Raw genomic sequence first — 21,406 nt, 5'->3', positions numbered from 1 at the left:
GATCCATAGCAGAAAAAACCCTCGATTAGGTCAACATGTATGTTAAAACTACGAAAGTATGACTCTGATGTGGGCAAATCCCAGGCCTAACCTAGACCTAACATGCGTTATCCTCTAAAATATTTATCAAGACCAGGTTTAATTGAATGTTTCAGTGTGGTACCACACTACTGCGTGATCCAAACCAGAAAAAACGCAGGATCTGTTCAACAAGTATGTGAAAAATGCGAAAGTATGATCCTGACGAGGACAAATCCCAGACCTATCCCAGACCTAACTTGAGTTGTCGTCTGAAATAGTGATGGAAACCAGGTTTAATTGACTGTTTCAGTGTGGTACTACATTACTACGTGATGCAATCCAGAAATAGCCCAGGATCTAGCCATGAATTATGAGAAATATGCGAAAGTATGAGCCTGATGATGGCAAATCCTAGACCTCACCCAGACCTAACATGCGTTATCCTCAAAAATATTGATCGAAACCAGGTTTAATGGACTGTTTCAGTGTCGTACCACATTACTACGTGATCCAAACCAGAAAAGGCCCAGAATCTGGCCATCAAGTATGAGAAATATGCGAAAGTATGACCCTGATGAGGACAAATCCCAGGCCTAACCTAGACCTAACATGCGTTGTCCTCTACAATATTGATGGAAACCAGGTTTAATTGACTGTTTCAGTGTTGTACTACATTACTGCGTGACGCAATCCAGAAAAAGCCCAGGATCTAGCCATCAAGTATGAGAAATACGCGAAAGAATGAGTCTGGTGAGAGCAAATCCCACACCTAAACTAGACCTAACATGAATTATTCTCTAAAATATTGATGGAAACCAAGATTTATTGACTGTTTCAGTGTGGTACTACATTACTACGTGATGCAATCCAGAAAAAGCCTAGGATCTAGCCATCAAGTACGAGAAATATGCGAAAGAATGAGCCTGACGTGAGCAAATCCCAGACCTATCCTAGACCTAGCATGAATTATTCTCTAAAATATTGATCGAAACCAGGTTTCATGGACTGTTTCAGTGTGGTACCACATTACTACGTGATCGAAACCATAAAAAACCCAGGATCTGTTCAACAAGTATGTGAAAAATCCGAAAGTATGAGTCTGATGAGGGCAAATCCCAGGCCTAACCTAGACATAACATGCGTTATCCTCAAAACTATAGATCGAAACCAGGTTTAATCGACTGTTTCAGTGTGGTACCACATTACTACGTGATCCAAACCATAAAAAACCCAGGATCTGTTCAACAAGTATGTGAAAAATCCGAAAGTATGAGTCTGATGAGGGCAAATCCCAGGCCTAACCTAGACCTAACATGTGTTATCCTCAAAAATATTGATCGAAACCAGGTTTAATGGACTGTTTCAGTGTGGTACCACATTACTACGTGATCCAATCCAGGAAGAGCCCAGGATCTAGCCATGAAGTATTAGAAATATGCGAAAGTATGATCCTGACGAGGGCAAATCCTAGACCTAACCCAAACCTAACATGCGTTATCCTCTAAAATATTGATAGAAACCACGTTGAGTGGACTGTTTCAGTGTGGTACCACACTACTACGTGATCCAATGCAGAAATAGCTCAGGATCTAGCTATGAAGTATGAGAAATATGCGAAAGTATGAGCCTGATGAGGGCAAATCCCAGGCCTAACCTAGACCTAACATGCGTTATCCTCAAAACTATAGATCGAAACCAGGTTTAATCGACTGTTTCAGTGTGGTACCACATTACTACGTGATCCAAACCATAAAAAACCCAGGATCTGTTCAACAAGTATGTGAAAAATCCGAAAGTATGAGTCTGATGAGGGCAAATCCCAGGCCTAACCTAGACCTAACATGTGTTATCCTCAAAAATATTGATCGAAACCAGGTTTAATGGACTGTTTCAGTGTGGTACCACATTACTACGTGATCCAATCCAGGAAGAGCCCAGGATCTAGCCATGAAGTATTAGAAATATGCGAAAGTATGATCCTGACGAGGGCAAATCCTAGACCTAACCCAGACCTAACATGCGTTATCCTCAAAAATATTGATCGAAACCAGGTTTAATGGACTGTTTCAGTGTGGTACCACATTACTACGTGATCCAATCCAGAAATAGCCCAGGATCTAGCCATGAAGTATTAGAAATATGCGAAAGTATGAGCCTGATGAGGGCAAATCCTAGACCTTACCCAGACCTAACATGCGTTATCCTCTAAAATATTTATCAAGACCAGGTTTAATTGAATGTTTCAGTGTGGTACCACATTACTACGTGATCCAAACCAGAAAAAACCCAGGATCTGTTCAACAAGTATGTGAAAAATGCGAAAGTACGACCCTGATGAGGGCAAATCGCAGGCCTAACCTAGACCTAACATGCGTTATCCTCTAAAATATTCATCGAAACCAGGTTTAATGGATTGTTTCAGTGCGGTAACACATTACTACGTGATCCAAACCAGAAAAAACCGAGATCTGTTCAACAAGTATGTGAAAAACGCGAAAGTATGAGGCTGATGAGGGCGTATCCCAGACTTATCCCAGACCTAACTTGCGTTATCCTCTAAAATATTGATCGAAACCAGGTTTACTTTACTGTTTCACTGTGGTAACACATTACCACATGATCCAATCCAGAGATAGCCCAGGATCTAGCCATGAAGTATGAGAAATATGCGAAAGTATGAGCCTGATGAGGGCAAATCCTAGTCATAACCCAGACCTAACATGCGTTATCCTCTAAAATATTTATCAAGACCAGGTTTAATTGATTGCTTCAGTGTGGTACCACATTACTACATGATCCACACCAGAAAAAACCCAGGATCCGTTCAAGAACTATTTGAAAAATGCGAAAGTCTGATGAGTGAAAATCTCAGGCCTAACATAGACCTAACATGCGTTATCCTCTAAAATATTGATCGAATCCAGGTTTAGTTGACTGTTTCAGTGTGGTACCACTTTACTACGTGATCCAAAGCAGAAAAGCCCCCGATCAGGTCAACATGCATGTCAAAACTGCGAAAGTATGACCCTGATGAGTGAAAATCTCAGGCCTAACATAGACCTAACATGCGTTATCCTCAAGAATATTGATCGAAACCAGGTTTAATCGACTGTTTCAGTGTGGTACCACACTACTACGTGATCCAAACCAGAAAAAAACCCAGGAGTTGTTCAACAAGTACGTAAAGAATGCGAAAGTATGTGTCTGATGAGGGCAAATCCCAGGCCAAACCTAGACCTAACATGCGTTGTCCTCTAAAATATTGATCGAAACCAGAGTTAATTGACTGTTTCAGTGTGGTTCTACATTTCTACTTGATCGAATCCAGAAAAAGCTCAGGATCTAGCCATCAAGTATGAGAAATATGCGAAAGAATGAGCCTGATGAGAGCAAATCCCAGGCCTAACCTAGACCTAACATGTGTTATCCTCAAAAATATTGATCGAAACCAGGTTTAATGGACGGTTTCAGTGTGGTACAACAATAATACGTGATCCAATCCAGAAAGAGCCCAGGATCTAGCCATGAAGTATTAGAAATATGCGAAAGTATGAGCCTGATGAGGGCAAATCCCAGGCCTAACCTAGACATAACATGCGTTATCCTCTAAAATATTGACGGAAACCAGGTTTAATTGACTGTTTCAGTGTGGTACTACATTACTACGTGATGCAATCCAGAAATAGCCCAGGATCTAGCCATGAAGTATGAGAGATATGCGAAAGTATGAGCCTGATGAGGGCAATTCCTAGACCTAACCCAGGCCTAACATGCGTTATCCTCAAAGATATTGATCGAAACCAGGTTTAATGGACTGTTTCAGTGTGGTACCACATTACTACGTGATCCGAATCAGAAAAAACCCAGGATCTGTTCAACAAGTATGTGAAAAACGCGAAAGTATGAGCCTGATGAGGGCATATCCCAGCCCTATCCTAGACATAACTTGCGTTATCCGCTAAAATATTGATCGAAACCAGGTTTAATTGACTGTTTCAGTGTGGTGCCACATTACTACGTGATCCAATCCACTAATAGCCCAGGATCTAGCCATGAAGTATGAGAAATATGCGAAAGTATGGGTCTGATGGGGGCAAATCCCAGGCCTAACCTAGACCTAGCATGTGTTATCCTCTAAAATATTGATGGAAACCAGGTTTAATTGTCTGTTTCAGTGTGGTTCCACATTACTACGTGATCCAAACCAGAAAAAACCCAGGATCTGTTCAACAAGTATGTGAAAAATGCAAAAGTATGACCCTGATGAGGGCAAATCCCAGACATACCCTAGACCTAACATGAATTATTCTCTAACATATTGATCGAAACCAGGTTTAATGGACTGTTTCAGTGTGGTACCGCATTACTACGTGATCCAAACCAGAAAAAAACCCAGGAGTTGTTCAACAAGTTCGTAAAGAATGCGAAAGTATGTGTCTGATGAGGGCATATCGCAGACCTAACCTAGACCTAACATGCGTTATCTTCTAAAATATTGATCGAAAGCAGGTTTAATGGTCTGTTTCCGTGTGGTACCACATTACTACGTGATCCAAACCAGAAAAGCCCTCGATCAGGTCAACATGCATGTCAAAACTGCGAAAGTATGACCCTGATGAGTGAAAATCTCAGGCCTAACATAGACCTGACATGCGTTATCCTCTAAAATATTGATCGAAACCAGGTTGAATTGACTGTTTCAGTGTGGTACCACATTACTACGTGACCCAAACCAGGAAAAAACCCAGGAGTTGTTCAACAAGTTCGTAAAGAATGCGAAAGTATGTGTCTGATGAGGGCAAATCCCAGGCCAAACCTAGACCTAACATGCGTTGTCCTCTAAAATATTGATCGAAACCAGAGTTAATTGACTGTTTCAGTGTGGTTCTACATTTCTACTTGATCGAATCCAGAAAAAGCTCAGGATCTAGCCATCAAGTATGAGAAATATGCGAAAGAATGAGCCTGATGAGAGCAAATCCCAGACCTAACCTAGACCTAACATGTGTTATCCTCAAAAATATTGATCGAAACCAGGTTTAATGGACGGTTTCAGTGTGGTACAACAATAATACGTGATCCAATCCAGAAAGAGCCCAGGATCTAGCCATGAAGTATGAGAAATATGCGAAAGTATGGGTCTGATGGGGGCAAATCCCGGGCCTAACCTAGACCTAGCATGAGTTATCCTCTAAAATATTGATCGAAACCAGGTTTAGTGGACTGTTTCCGTGTGGTACCACATTACTACGTGATCCAAACCAGAAAAAGCCCAGAATCTGCCCATCAAGTATGAGAAATATGCGAAAGTACGAGCCTGATGAGAGCAAATCCCTTACCTAACCTAGACCCAACATGAATTATTCTCTAAAATATTGATCGAAACCAGGTTTAATGGACTGTCTCAGTGTGGTACCACATTACTAGGTGATCCAAAGCAGAAAAAACCCAGGATCTGTTCAACAAGAATGTGAAAGACGCGAAAGTATAAGCTTGATGAGGGTAAATCCCCAGACCTATCCCAGACATAACTCGTGTAATCCTCTAAAATATTGATGGAAACCAGGTTTAATTGTCTGTTTCAGTGATGTACTACATTACTACGTGATCCAATCCAGAAATAGCCCAGGATCTAGCCATCAAGTATGAGAAATATGCGAAAGAATGAGCCTGATGAGAGCAAATCCCAGACCTACCCTAGACCTAACATGAATTATTCTCTAACATATTGATCGAAACCAGGTTTTATGGACTGTTTCAGTGTGGTACCACATTACTGCGTGATCCAAACCAGAAAAAACCCAGAATCTGCCCATCAAGTATGTGAAAAACGCGAAAGTATGAGCCTGATGGGGGCAAATCCCAGACATACCCTAGACCTAACATGAATTATTCTCTAACATATTGATCGAAACCAGGTTTAATGGACTGTTTCAGTGTGGTACCGCATTACTACGTGATCCAAACCAGAAAAAACGCAGGATCTGTTCAACAAGTATGTGAAAAACGTGAAAGTATAAGCCTGATGAGGGCTAATCCCAGACCTATCCCAGACCTAACTTGCGTTGTCCTCTAAAATATTGATGGAAACCAGGTCTAATCGACCGTTTCTGTGTGGTACCACATTACTACGTGATCCAAACCAGAAAAAACCCAGGATCAGTTCAACAAGTATGTGAAAAACGCGAAAGTATGAGCCTGATGAGGGCGAATCCCAGACCTATCCCAGACCTAACTTGCGTTATCCTCTAAAATATTGATCGAAACCAGGTTTAATTCGCTGTTTCAGCGTGGTACCACATTACTACGTCATACAATCCAGGAACAGCCCAGGATCTAGCCACCAAGTATGAGAAATATGCGAAAGTATGAGCCTGATGAGGGCAAATCCTAGACCTAACCCAGACCTATCATGCGTTATCCTCAATAATATTGATCGAAACCAGGTTTAATGGACTGTTTCAGTGTGGTACCACATTACTACGTGATCCAATCCAGAAATAGCCCAGGATCTAGCCATGAAGTATTAGAAATATGCGAAAGTATGAGCCTGATGAGGGCAAATCCTAGACCTTACCCAGACCTAACAGGCGTTATCCTCTAAAATATTTATCAAGACCAGGTTTAATTGAATGTTTCAGTGTGGTACCACATTACTACGTGAACCAAACCAGTAAAAACCCAGGACCCGTTCAACGAGAATGTGAAGAATGCGAAAGTATGAGTCTGATGAGGGCAAATCCCAGACCTATCCCAGACCTAACTTGCGTTATCCTCTAAAAAATTGATCGAAACCAGGTTTAATTGACTGTTTCAGTGCGGTACCACATTACTACGTGATTCCAAACCAGAAAAAAACCCAGGAGCTGTTCAACAAGTACGTGAAAAATGCGAAAGTATGTGTCTGATGAGGGCATATCGCAGACCTAACCTAGACCTAACATGCGTTATCTTCTAAAATATTGATCGAAAGCAGGTTTAATGGTCTGTTTCCGTGTGGTACCACATTACTACGTGATCCAAACCAGAAAAGCCCTCGATCAGGTCAACATGCATGTCAAAACTGCGAAAGTATGACCCTGATGAGTGAAAATCTCAGGCCTAACATAGACCTGACATGCGTTATCCTCTAAAATATTGATCGAAACCAGGTTGAATTGACTGTTTCAGTGTGGTACCACATTACTACGTGATCCAAACCAGAAAAAACCCAGGATCAGTTCAACAAGTATGTGAAAAACGCGAAAGTATGTGCCTGATGAGGGCGAATCCCAGAACTGTCCCAGACCTAACTTGCGTTATCCTCTAAAATATTTATCAAGACCAGGTTTAATTGAATGCTTCAGTGTGGTAACACATTACTACGTGAACCAAACCAGAAAAAACCCAGGATCCGTTCAACAAGTATGTGAAGAATGCGAAAGTATGAGTCTCATGAGTGAAAATCCCAGGGCTAACCTAGACCGAACATGCGTTATCCTCTAAAACATTGATCCAAACCAGGTTTAATGGACTGTTTCAGTGTGGTACCACTTTACTATGAGAGTAAATCCCACTCCTAACCTAGACCTAACATGTGATATCCTCAAAAATATTGATCGAAACCAGGTTTAATGGACAGTTTCAGTGTGGTACCACATTACTACGTGATCCAATCCAGAAAGAGCCCAGGATCTAGCCATGAAGTATTAGAAATATGCGAAAGTATGAGCCTGATGAGGGCAAATCCTAGACCTTACCCTGACCTAACATGCGTTATCCTCTAAAATATTTATCAAGACCAGGTTTAATTGAATGTTTCAGTGTGGTACCACATTACTACGTGATCCAAACCGGTAAAAACACAGGATCCGTTCAACAAGTATGAGAAGAATGCGAAAGTATGAGTCTGATGAGTGAAAATCCCAGGCCTAACCTAGACCTAACATGCGTTATCCTCAAAAATATAGATCGAAACCTGGTTTAATCGACTGTTTCAGTCTGGTACCACATTACTACGTGATCCAAACCAGAAAAAACCCAGGATCTGTTCAAGAAGTATGTGAAAAACGCGAAAGTATGAGCCTGATGAGGGCGAATCCCAGACCTATCCCAGACCTAACTTGCGTTATCCTCTAAAATATTGATCGAAACCAGGTTTAATGGAAGGTTTCAGTGTGGCACCACTTTACTACGTGATCCAAAGCAGAAAAAACCCTCGATCAGGTCAACATGTATGTTAAAACTGCGAAAGTATGACCCTGATGAGGGCAAATCCCAGACCTAACCTAGACCTAACATGAATTATTCTCTAAAATATTGATCGAAACCAGGTTTAATGGACTGTCTCAGTGTGGTACCACATTACTAGGTGATCCAAACCAGAAAAACCCAGGATATGTTCAACAAGAATGTGAAAAACGCGAAAGTATAAGCTTGATGAGGGTAAATCCCCAGACCTATCCCAGACATAACTCGCGTAATCCTCTAAAATATTGATGGAAACCAGGTTTAATGGAAGGTTTCAGTGTGGTACCACACTACATCGTGATCCAAACCAGAAAAAACCCAGTATCTGTTCAACAAGTATGTGAAAAACGCTAAACTGTGAGCCTGATGAGGGCAAATCGCAGGCCTAACCTAGACCTAACATGCGTTATCCTCTAAAATATTCATCGAAACCAGGTTTAATGGATTGTTTCAGTGTGGTAACACATTACTACGTGATCCAAACCAGAAAAAACCGAGATCTGTTCAACAAGTATGTGAAAAACGCGAAAGTATGAGCCTGATGAGGGCAAATCCTAGTCATAACCCAGACCTAACATGCGTTATCCTCTATAATATTTATCAAGAACAGGTTTAATTGATTGCTTCAGTGTGGTACCACATTACTTCATGATCCACACCAGAAAAAACCCAGGATCCGTTCAAGAAGTATGTGAAAAATGCGAAAGTATGAGTCTGATGAGTGAAAATCTCAGGCCTAACATAGACCTAACATGCGTTGTCCTCTAAAATATTGATCGAAACCAGAGTTAATTGACTGTTTCAGTGTGGTACCACTTTACTACGTGATCCAAAGCAGAAAAGCCCTCGATCAGGTCAACATGCATGTCAAAACTGCGAAAGTATGACCCTGATGAGTGAAAATCTCAGGCCTAACATAGACCTGACATGCGTTATCCTCAAGAATATTGATCGAAACCAGGTTTAATCGACTGTTTCAGTGTGGTACCACATTACTACGTGACCCAAACCAGAAAAAAACCCACGAGTTGTTCGACAAGTACGTAAAGAATGCGAAAGTATGTGTCTGATGAGGGCAAATCCCAGGCCAAACCTAGACCTAACATGCGTTGTCCTCTAAAATATTGATCGAAACCAGAGTTAATTAACTGTTTCAGTGTGGTTCTACATTTCTACTTGATCGAATCCAGAAAAAGCTCAGGATCTAGCCATCAAGTATGAGAAATATGCGAAAGAATGAGCCTGATGAGAGCAAATCCCAGACCTAACCTAGACCTAACATGTGTTATCCTCAAAAATATTGATCGAAACCAGGTTTAATGGACGGTTTCAGTGTGGTACAACAATAATACGTGATCCAATCCAGAAAGAGCCCAGGATCTAGCCATGATGTATTAGAAATATGCGAAAGTATGAGCCTGGTGTGGGCAAATCCCAGGCCTAACCTAGACATAACATGCGTTATCCTCTAAAATATTGATGGAAACCAGGTTTAATTGACTGTTTCAGTGTGGTACTACATTTCTACGTGATGCAATCCAGAAATAGCCCTGGATCTAGCCATGAAGTATGAGAGATATGCGAAAGTATGAGCCTGATGAGGGCAATTCCTAGACCTAACCCAGGCCTAACATGCGTTATCCTCTAAAATATTTATCAAGACCAGGTTTAATTGAATGCTTCAGTGTGGTAACGCATTACTACGTGAACCAAACCAGAAAAAAACCCAGGAGTTGTTCAACAAGTACGTAAAGAATGCGAAAGTATGTGTCTGATGAGGGCAAATCCCAGGCCAAACCTAGACCTAACATGCGTTGTCCTCTAAAATATTGATCGAAACCAGAGTTAATTGACTGTTTCAGTGTGGTTCTACATTTCTACTTGATCGAATCCAGAAAAAGCTCAGGATCTAGCCATCAAGTATGAGAAATATGCGAAAGAATGAGCCTGATGAGAGCAAATCCCAGACCTAACCTAGACCTAACATGTGTTATCCTCAAAAATATTGATCGAAACCAGGTTTAATTGACTGTTTCAGTGTGGTGCCACATTACTACGTGATCCAATCCACTAATAGCCCAGGATCTAGCCATGAAGTATGAGAAATATGCGAAAGTATGGGTCTGATGGGGGCAAATCCCGGGCCTAACCTAGACCTAGCATGAGTTATCCTCTAAAATATTGATCGAAACCAGGTTTAGTGGACTGTTTCCGTGTGGTACCACATTACTACGTGATCCAAACCAGAAAAAGCCCAGAATCTGCCCATCAAGTATGAGAAATATGCGAAAGTACGAGCCTGATGAGAGCAAATCCCTTACCTAACCTAGACCCAACATGAATTATTCTCTAAAATATTGATCGAAACCAGGTTTAATGGACTGTCTCAGTGTGGTACCACATTACTAGGTGATCCAAAGCAGAAAAAACCCAGGATCTGTTCAACAAGAATGTGAAAGACGCGAAAGTATAAGCTTGATGAGGGTAAATCCCCAGACCTATCCCAGACATAACTCGTGTAATCCTCTAAAATATTGATGGAAACCAGGTTTAATTGTCTGTTTCAGTGATGTACCACATTACTACGTGATCCAAACCAGATAAAGCCCAGAATCTGCCCATCAAGTATGAGAAATATGCGAAAGAATGAGCCTGATGAGAGAAAATCCCAGACCTAACCTAGACCTAACATGAATTATTCTCTAAAATATTGATCGAAACCAGGTTTAATGGACTGTCTCAGTGTGGTACCACATTACTAGGTGATCCAAACCAGAAAAACCCAGGATATGTTCAACAAGAATGTGAAAAACGCGAAAGTATAAGCTTGATGAGGGTAAATCCCCAGACCTATCCCAGACATAACTCGCGTAATCCTCTAAAATATTGATGGAAACCAGGTTTAATTGACTGTTTCAGTGTGGTACTACATTTCTACGTGATGCAATCCAGAAATAGCCCAGGATCTAGCCATGAAGTATGAGAGATATGCGAAAGTATGAGCCTGATGAGGGCAATTCCTAGACCTAACCCAGGCCTAACATGCGTTATCCTCTAAAATATTTATCAAGACCAGGTTTAATTGAATGCTTCAGTGTGGTGCCACATTACTACGTGATCCAATCCACTAATAGCCCAGGATCTAGCCATGAAGTATGAGAAATATGCGAAAGTATGGGTCTGATGGGGGCAAATCCCGGGCCTAACCTAGACCTAGCATGAGTTATCCTCTAAAATATTGATCGAAACCAGGTTTAGTGGACTGTTTCCGTGTGGTACCACATTACTACGTGATCCAAACCAGAAAAAGCCCAGAATCTGCCCATCAAGTATGAGAAATATGCAAAAGTACGAGCCTGATGAGAGCAAATCCCTTACCTAACCTAGACCCAACATGAATCATTCTCTAAAATATTGATCGAAACCAGGTTTAATGGACTGTCTCAGTGTGGTACCACATTACTAGGTGATCCAAAGCAGAAAAAACCCAGGATCTGTTCAACAAGAATGTGAAAAACGCGAAAGTATAAGCTTGATGAGGGTAAATCCCCAGACCTATCCCAGACATAACTCGTGTAATCCTCTAAAATATTGATGGAAACCAGGTTTAATTGTCTGTTTCAGTGATGTACTACATTACTACGTGATCCAATCCAGAAATAGCCCAGGATCTAGCCATCAAGTATGAGAAATATGCGAAAGAATGAGCCTGATGAGAGCAAATCCCAGACCTACCCTAGACTTAACATGAATTATTCTCTAACATATTGATCGAAACCAGGTTTTATGGACTGTTTCAGTGTGGTACCACATTACTACGTGATCCAAACCAGAAAAAACCCAGAATCTGCCCATCAAGTATGTGAAAAACGCGAAAGTATGAGCCTGATGGGGGCAAATCCCAGACATACCCTAGACCTAACATGAATTATTCTCTAACATATTGATCGAAACCAGGTTTAATGGACTGTTTCAGTGTGGTACCGCATTACTACGTGATCCAAACCAGAAAAAACGCAGGATCTGTTCAACAAGTATGAGAAAAACGCGAAAGTATAAGCCTGATGAGGGCTAATCCCAGACCTATCCCACACCTAACTTGCGTTGTCCTCTAAAATATTGATGGAAATCAGGTCTAATCGACCGTTTCTGTGTGGTACCACATTACTAGGTGATCCAAACCAGAAAAAACCCAGGATCAGTTCAACAAGTATGTGAAAAACGCGAAAGTATGAGCCTGATGAGGGCGAATCCCAGACCTATCCCAGACCTAACTTGCGCTATCCTCTAAAATATTGATCGAAACCAGGTTTAATTCGCTGTTTCAGCGTGGTACCACATTACTACGTCATACAATCCAGGAACAGCCCAGGATCTTGCCACCAAGTATGAGAAATATGCGAAAGTATGAGCCTGATGAGGGCAAATCCTAGACCTAACCCAGACCTATCATGCGTTATCCTCAATAATATTGATCGAGACCAGGTTTAATGGACTGTTTCAGTGTGGTACCACATTACTACGTGATCCAATCCAGAAATAGCCCAGGATCTAGCCATGAAGTATTAGAAATATGCGAAAGTATGAGCCTGATGAGGGCAAATCCTAGACCTTACCCAGACCTAACAGGCGTTATCCTCTAAAATATTTATCAAGACCAGGTTTAATTGAATGTTTCAGTGTGGTACCACATTACTACGTGAACCAAACCAGTAAAAACCCAGGACCCGTTCAACGAGAATGTGAAGAATGCGAAAGTATGAGTCTGATGAGGGCAAATCCCAGACCTATCCCAGACCTAACTTGCGTTATGCTCTAAAAAACTGATCGAAACTAGGTTTAATTGACTGTTTCAGTGCGGTACCACATTACTATGTGATTCCAAACCAGAAAAAAACCCAGGAGCTGTTCAACAAGTACGTGAAAAATGCGAATGTATGTGTCTGATGAGGGCATATCGCAGACCTATCCTAGACCTAACATGCGTTATCTTCTAAAATATTGATCGAAAGCAGGTTTAATGGTCTGTTTCCGTGTGGTACCAAATTACTACGTGATCCAAACCATAAAAAGCCCAGAATCTGCCCATCAAGTATGAGAAATATGCGAAAGAATGAGCCTGATGAGAGAAAATCCCAGACCTAACCTAGACCTAACATGAATTATTCTCTAAAATATTGATCGAAACCAGGTTTAATGGACTGTCTCAGTGTGGTACCACATTAGTAGGTGATCCAAACCAGAAAGAACCCAGGATATGTTCAACTAGAATGTGAAAAACGCGAAGGTATGAGCCTGATGAGGGCAAATCCCCAGACCTATCCCAGACATAACTTGCGTTATCCTCTAAAATATTGGTCGAAACCAGGTTGAATTGACTGTTTCAGTGTGGCACCACTTTACTACGTGATCCAAAGCAGAAAAAACCCTCGATGAGGTCAACATGTATGTTAAAAACTGCGAAAGTATGACCCTGATGAGGGCAAATCCCAGACCTATCCCAGACATAACTTGCGTTATCCTCTAAAATATTCATCGAAACCAGGTTGAATTGACTGTTTCAGTGTCGTACCACATTACTACGTGATCCAAACCAGAAAAAACCCAGGATCAGTTCAACAAGTATGTGAAAAACGCGAAAGTATGTGCCTGATGAGGGCGAATCCCAGAACTGTCCCAGACCTAACTTGCGTTATCCTCTAAAATATTTATCAAGACCAGGTTTAATTGAATGCTTCAGTGTGGTAACACATTACTACGTGAACCAAACCAGAAAAAACCCAGGATCCGTTCAACAAGTATGTGAAGAATGCGAAAGTATGAGTCTCATGAGTGAAAATCCCAGGGCTAACCTAGACCGAACATGCGTTATCCTCTAAAATATTGATCCAAACCAGGTTTAATGGACTGTTTCAGTGTGGTACCACTTTACTATGAGAGTAAATCCCACTCCTAACCTAGACCTAACATGTGATATCCTCAAAAATATTGATCGAAACCAGGTTTAATGGACAGTTACAGTGTGGTACCACATTACTACGTGATCCAATCCAGAAAGAGCCCAGGATCTAGCCATGAAGTATTAGAAATATGCGAAAGTATGAGCCTGATGAGGGCAAATCCCAGGCCTAACCTAGACATAACATGCGTTATCCTCTAAAATATTGATGGAAACCAGGTTTAATTGACTGTTTCAGTGTGGTACTACATTTCTACGTGATGCAATCCAGAAATAGCCCAGGATCTAGCCATGAAGTATGAGAGATATGCGAAAGTATGAGCCTGATGAGGGCAATTCCTAGACCTAACCCAGGCCTAACATGCGTTATCCTCTAAAATATTTATCAAGACCAGGTTTAATTGAATGCTTCAGTGTGGTAACACATTACTACGTGAACCAAACCAGAAAAAAACCCAGGAGTTGTTCAACAAGTACGTAAAGAATGCGAAAGTATGTGTCTGATGAGGGCAAATCCCAGGCCAAACCTAGACCTAACATGCGTTGTCCTCTAAAATATTGATCGAAACCAGAGTTAATTGACTGTTTCAGTGTGGTTCTACATTTCTACTTGATCGAATCCAGAAAAAGCTCAGGATCTAGCCATCAAGTATGAGAAATATGCGAAAGAATGAGCCTGATGAGAGCAAATCCCAGACCTAACCTAGACCTAACATGTGTTATCCTCAAAAATATTGATCGAAACCAGGTTTAATGGACGGTTTCAGTGTGGTACAACAATAATACGTGATCCAATCCAGAAAGAGCCCACGATCTAGCCATGAAGTATTAGAAATATGCGAAAGTATGAGCCTGAATAGGGCAAATCCCAGGCCTAACCTAGACATAACATGCGTTATCCTCTAAAATACTGATGGAAACCAGGTTTAATTGACTGTTTCAGTGTGGTGCCACATTACTACGTGATCCAATCCACTAATAGCCCAGGATCTAGCCCTGAAGTATGAGAAATATGCGAAAGTATGGGTCTGATGGGGGCAAATCCCGGGCCTAACCTAGACCTAGCATGAGTTATCCTCTAAAATATTGATCGAAACCAGGTTTAGTGGACTGTTTCCGTGTGGTACCACATTACTACGTGATCCAAACCAGAAAAAGCCCAGAATCTGCCCATCAAGTATGAGAAATATGCGAAAGTACGAGCCTGATGAGAGCAAATCCCTTACCTAACCTAGACCCAACATGAATTATTCTCTAAAATATTGATCGAAACCAGGTTTAATGGACTGTCTCAGTGTGGTACCACATTACTAGGTGATCCAAAGCAGAAAAAACCCAGGATCTGTTCAACAAGAATGTGAAAAACGCGAAAGTATAAGCTTGATGAGGGTAAATCCCCAGACCTATCCCAGACATAACTCGTGTAATCCTCTAAAATATTGATGGAAACCAGGTTTAATTGTCTGTTTCAGTGATGTACTACATTACTACGTGATCCAATCCAGAAATAGCCCAGGATCTAGCCATCAAGTATGAGAAATATGCGAAAGAATGAGCCTGATGAGAGCAAATCCCAGACCTACCCTAGACCTAACATGAATTATTCTCTAACATATTGATCGAAACCAGGTTTTATGGACTGTTTCAGTGTGGTACCACATTACTACGTGATACAAACCAGAAAAAACCCAGAATCTGCCCATCAAGTATGTGAAAAACGCGAAAGTATGAGCCTGATGGGGGCAAATCCCAGACATACCCCAGACCTAACATGAATTATTCTCTAACATATTGATCGAAACCAGGTTTAATGGACTGTTTCAGTGTGGTACCGCATTACTACGTGATCCAAACCAGAAAAAACGCAGGATCTGTTCAACAAGTATGTGAAAAACGCGAAAGTATGAGTCTCATGAGTGAAAATCCCAGGGCTAACCTAGACCGAACATGCGTTATCCTCTAAAATATTGATCCAAACCAGGTTTAATGGACTGTTTCAGTGTGGTACCACTTTACTATGAGAGTAAATCCCACTCCTAACCTAGACCTAACATGTGATATCCTCAAAAATATTGATCGAAACCAGGTTTAATGGACAGTTTCAGTGTGGTACCGCATTACTACGTGATCCAATCCAGAAAGAGCCCAGGATCTAGCCATGAAGTTTTAGAAATATGCGAAAGTATGAGCCTGATGAGGGCAAATCCTAGACCTTACCCTGACCTAACATGCGTTATCCTCTAAAATATTTATCAAGACCAGGTTTAATTGAATGTTTCAGTGTGGTACCACATTACTACGTGATCCAAACCGGTAAAAACACAGGATCCGTTCAACAAGTATGAGAAGAATGCGAAAGTATGAGTCTGATGAGTGAAAATCCCAGGCCTAACCTAGACCTAACATGCGTTATCCTCTAAAATATTGATCGAAACCAGGTTTAATTCGCTGTTTCAGCGTGGTACCACATTACTACGTCATACAATCCAGGAACAGCCCAGGATCTAGCCACCAAGTATGAGAAATATGCGAAAGTATGAGCCTGATGAGGGCAAATCCTAGACCTAACCCAGACCTATCATGCGTTATCCTCAATAATATTGATCGAAACCAGGTTTAATGGACTGTTTCAGTGTGGTACCACATTACTACGTGATCCAATCCAGAAATAGCCCAGAATCTAGCCATGAAGTATTAGAAATATGCGCAAGTATGAGCCTGATGAGGGCAAATCCTAGACCTTACCCAGACCTAACAGGCGTTATCCTCTAAAATATTTATCAAGACCAGGTTTAATTGAATGTTTCAGTGCGGTACCACATTACTACGTGATCCAAACCAGAAAAAGCCCAGAATCTGCCCATCAAGTATGAGAAATATGCGAAAGAATGAGCCTGATGAGAGAAAATCCCAGACCTAACCTAGACCTAACATGAATTATTCTCTAAAATATTGATCGAAACCAGGTTTAATGGACTGTCTCAGTGTGGTACCACATTACTAGGTGATCCAAACCAGAAAGAACCCAGGATATGTTCAACTAGAATGTGAAAAACGCGAAGGTATGAGCCTGATGAGGGCAAATCCCCAGACCTATCCCAGACATAACTTGCGTTATCCTCTAAAATATTGGTCGAAACCAGGTTGAATTGACTGTTTCAGTGTGGCACCACTTTACTACGTGATCCAAAGCAGAAAAAACCCTCGATGAGGTCAACATGTATGTTAAAAACTGCGAAAGTATGACCCTGATGAGGGCAAATCCCAGACCTATCCCAGACATAACTTGCGTTATCCTCTAAAATATTGATCGAAACCAGGTTGAATTGACTGTTTCAGTGTGGTACCACATTACTACGTGATCCAAACCAGAAAAAACCCAGGATCAGTTCAACAAGTATGTGAAAAACGCGAAAGTATGTGCCTGATGAGGGCGAATCCCAGAACTGTCCCAGACCTAACTTGCGTTATCCTCTAAAATATTTATCAAGACCAGGTTTAATTGAATGCTTCAGTGTGGTAACACATTACTACGTGAACCAAACCAGAAAAAACCCAGGATCCGTTCAACAAGTATGTGAAGAATGCGAAAGTATGAGTCTCATGAGTGAAAATCCCAGGGCTAACCTAGACCGAACATGCGTTATCCTCTAAAATATTGATCCAAACCAGGTTTAATGGACTGTTTCAGTGTGGTACCACTTTACTATGAGAGTAAATCCCACTCCTAACCTAGACCTAACACGTGATATCCTCAAAAATATTGATCGAAACCAGGTTTAATGGACAGTTTCAGTGTGGTACCACATTACTACGTGATCCAATCCAGAAAGAGCCCAGGATCTAGCCATGAAGTATTAGAAATATGCGAAAGTATGAGCCTGATGAGGGCAAATCCTAGACCTTACCCTGACCTAACATGCGTTATCCTCTAAAATATTTATCAAGACCAGGTTTAATTGAATGTTTCAGTGTGGTACCACATTACTACGTGATCCAAACCGGTAAAAACACAGGATCCGTTCAGCAAGTATGTGAAGAATGCGAAAGTATGAGTCTGATGAGTGAAAATCCCAGGCCTAACCTAGACCTAACATGCGTTATCCTCAAAAATATAGATCGAAACCTGGTTTAATCGACTGTTTCAGTCTGGTACCACATTACTACGTGATCCAAACCAGAAAAACCCCAGGATCTGTTCAAGAAGTATGTGAAAAACGCGAAAGTATGAGCCTGATGAGGGCGAATCCCAGACCTATCCCAGACCTAACTTGCGTTATCCTCTAAAATATTGATCGAAACCAGGTTTAATGGAAGGTTTCAGTGTGGCACCACTTTACTACGTGATCCAAAGCAGAAAAAACCCTCGATCAGGTCAACATGTATGTTAAAACTGCGAAAGTATGACCCTGATGAGGGCAAATCGCAGGCCTATCCTAGACCTAACATGCGTTATCCTCTAAAATATTCATCGAAACCAGGTTTAATGGATTGTTTCAGTGTGGTAACACATTACTACGTGATCCAAACCAGAAAAAAACCAAATCTGTTCAACAAGTATGTGAAAAACGCGAAAGTATGAGCCTGATGAGGGCGTATCCCAGACTTATCCCAGACCTAACTTGCGTCATCCTCTAAAATATTGATCGAAACCAGGTTTACTTTGCTGTTTCAGTGTGGTAACACATTACTACGTGATCCAATCCAGAAATAGCCCAGGATCTAGCCATGAAGTATGAGAAATATGCGAAAGTATGAGCCTGATGAGGGCAAATCCTAGACATAACCCAGACCTAACATGCGTTATCCTCTAAAATATTGATCGAAACCAGGTTTAATTGACCGTTTTAGTGTGGTACCACTTTACTACGTCATCCAAAGCAGAAAAGCCCTCGATCAGGTCAACATGCATGTCAGAACTGCGAAAGTATGACCCTGATGAGGGCAAATCCCAGACCTATCCTAGACCTAACATGCGTTATCCTCTAAAATATTCATCGAAACCAGGTTTAATGGTCTGTTTCCGTGTGGTACCACATTACTACGTGATCCAAACCAGATAAAGCCCAGAATCTGCCCATCAAGTATGAGAAATATGCGAAAGAATGAGCCTGATGAGAGAAAATCCCAGACCTAACCTAGACCTAACATGAATTATTCTCTAAAATATTGATCGAAACCAGGTTTAATGGACTGTCTCAGTGTGGTACCACATTACTAGGTGATCCAAACCAGAAAGAACCCAGGATATGTTCAACTAGAATGTGAAAAACGCGAAGGTATGAGCCTGATGAGGGCAAATCCCCAGACCTATCCCAGACATAACTTGCGTTATCCTCTAAAATATTGGTCGAAACCAGGTTGAATTGACTGTTTCAGTGTGGCACCACTTTACTACGTGATCCAAAGCAGAAAAAACCCTCGATGAGGTCAACATGTATGATAAAACTGCGAAAGTATGACCCTGATGAGGACAAATCCCACACCTATCCCAGACATAACTTGCGTTATCCTCTAAAATGTTGATCGAAACCAGGTTGAATTGACTGTTTCAGTGTGGTACGACATTACTACGTGATCCAAACCAGAAAAAACCCAGGATCAGTTCAACAAGTATGTGAAAAACGCGAAAGTATGAGCCTGATGAGGGCGAATACCAGAACTATCCCAGACCTAACTTGCGTTATCCTCTAAAATATTTATCAAGACCAGGTTTAATTGAATACTTCAGTGTGGTAACACATTACTACGTGAACCAAACCAGAAAAAACCCAGGATCCGTTCAACAAGTACGTGAAGAATGCGAATGTATGTGTCTGATGAGGGCAAATCCTAGACCTTACCCTGACTTAACATGCGTTATCCTCTAAAATATTTATCAAGACCAGGTTTAATTGAATGTTTCAGTGTGGTACCACATTACTACGTGATCCAAACCAGAAAAAACCCAGGATCAGTTCAACAAGTATGTGAAAAACGCGAAAGTATGAGCCTGATGAGGGCGAATCCCAGAACTATCCCAGACCTAACTTGCGTTATCCTCTAAAATATTTATCAAGACCAGGTTTAATTGAATGCTTCAGTGTGGTAACACATTACTACGTGAACCAAACCAGAAAAAACCCAGGATCCGTTCAACAAGTACGTGAAGAATGCGAAAGTATGAGTCTGATGAGGGCAAATCCCAGGACTAACCTAGACCTAACATGCGTTATGCTCATATATATCGATCGAAACCAGGTTTAATCGACTGTTTCAGTGTGCTACTAAATTACTACGTGATCCAATCCACAAAAAGCCCAGAATCTGCCCATTAAGTATGAGAAATATGCGAAAGTACGAGCCTGATGAGAGCAAATCCCAGGCCTAACCTAGACCTAACATGCGTTGTCCTCTAAAATATTTATCAAGACCAGGTTTAATTGAATACTTCAGTGTGGTAACACATTACTACGTGAACCAAACCAGAAAAAACCCAGGATCCGTTCAACAAGTACGTGAAGAATGCGAAAGTATGTGTCTGATGAGGGCAAATCCTAGACCTTACCCTGACTTAACATGCGTTATCCTCTAAAATATTTATCAAGACCAGGTTTAATTGAATACTTCAGTGTGGTAACACATTACTACGTGAACCAAACCAGAAAAAACCCAGGATCCGTTCAACAAGTACGTGAAGAATGCGAAAGTATGTGTCTGATGAGGGCAAATCCTAGACCTTACCCTGACTTAACATGCGTTATCCTCTAAAATATTTATCAAGACCAGGTTTAATTGAATGTTTCAGTGAGGTACCACACTACTGCGTGATCCAAACCAGAAAAAACCCAGGATCTGTTCAACAAGTATGTGAAAAATGCGAAAGTATGATCCTGACGAGGGCAAATCCCAGACCTATCCCAGACCTAACTTGAGTTGTCCTCTAAAATAGTGATGGAAACCAGGTTTAATTGACTGTTTCAGTGTGGTACTACATTACTACGTGATGCAATCCAGAAATAACCCAGGATCTAGCCATGAAGTATGAGAAATATGCGAAAGTATGAGCCTGATGAGGGCAAATCCTAGACCCAACCCAGACATAACTTGCGTCATCCTCTAAAATATTGATCGAAACCAGGTTTAATTGACTGTTTCAGTGTGGTGCCACATTACTACGTGATCCAATCTATAAATAGCCCAGGATCTAGCCATGAA

The sequence above is a fragment of the Colletes latitarsis genome, unplaced genomic scaffold (genome assembly GCF_051014445.1).
Source record: "Colletes latitarsis isolate SP2378_abdomen unplaced genomic scaffold, iyColLati1 scaffold0007, whole genome shotgun sequence".
Lineage (NCBI taxonomy): Eukaryota > Metazoa > Arthropoda > Insecta > Hymenoptera > Colletidae > Colletes > Colletes latitarsis.
The sequence above is the reverse complement of the archived record's forward strand: the minus strand, read 5'-3'. Positions refer to the sequence as shown.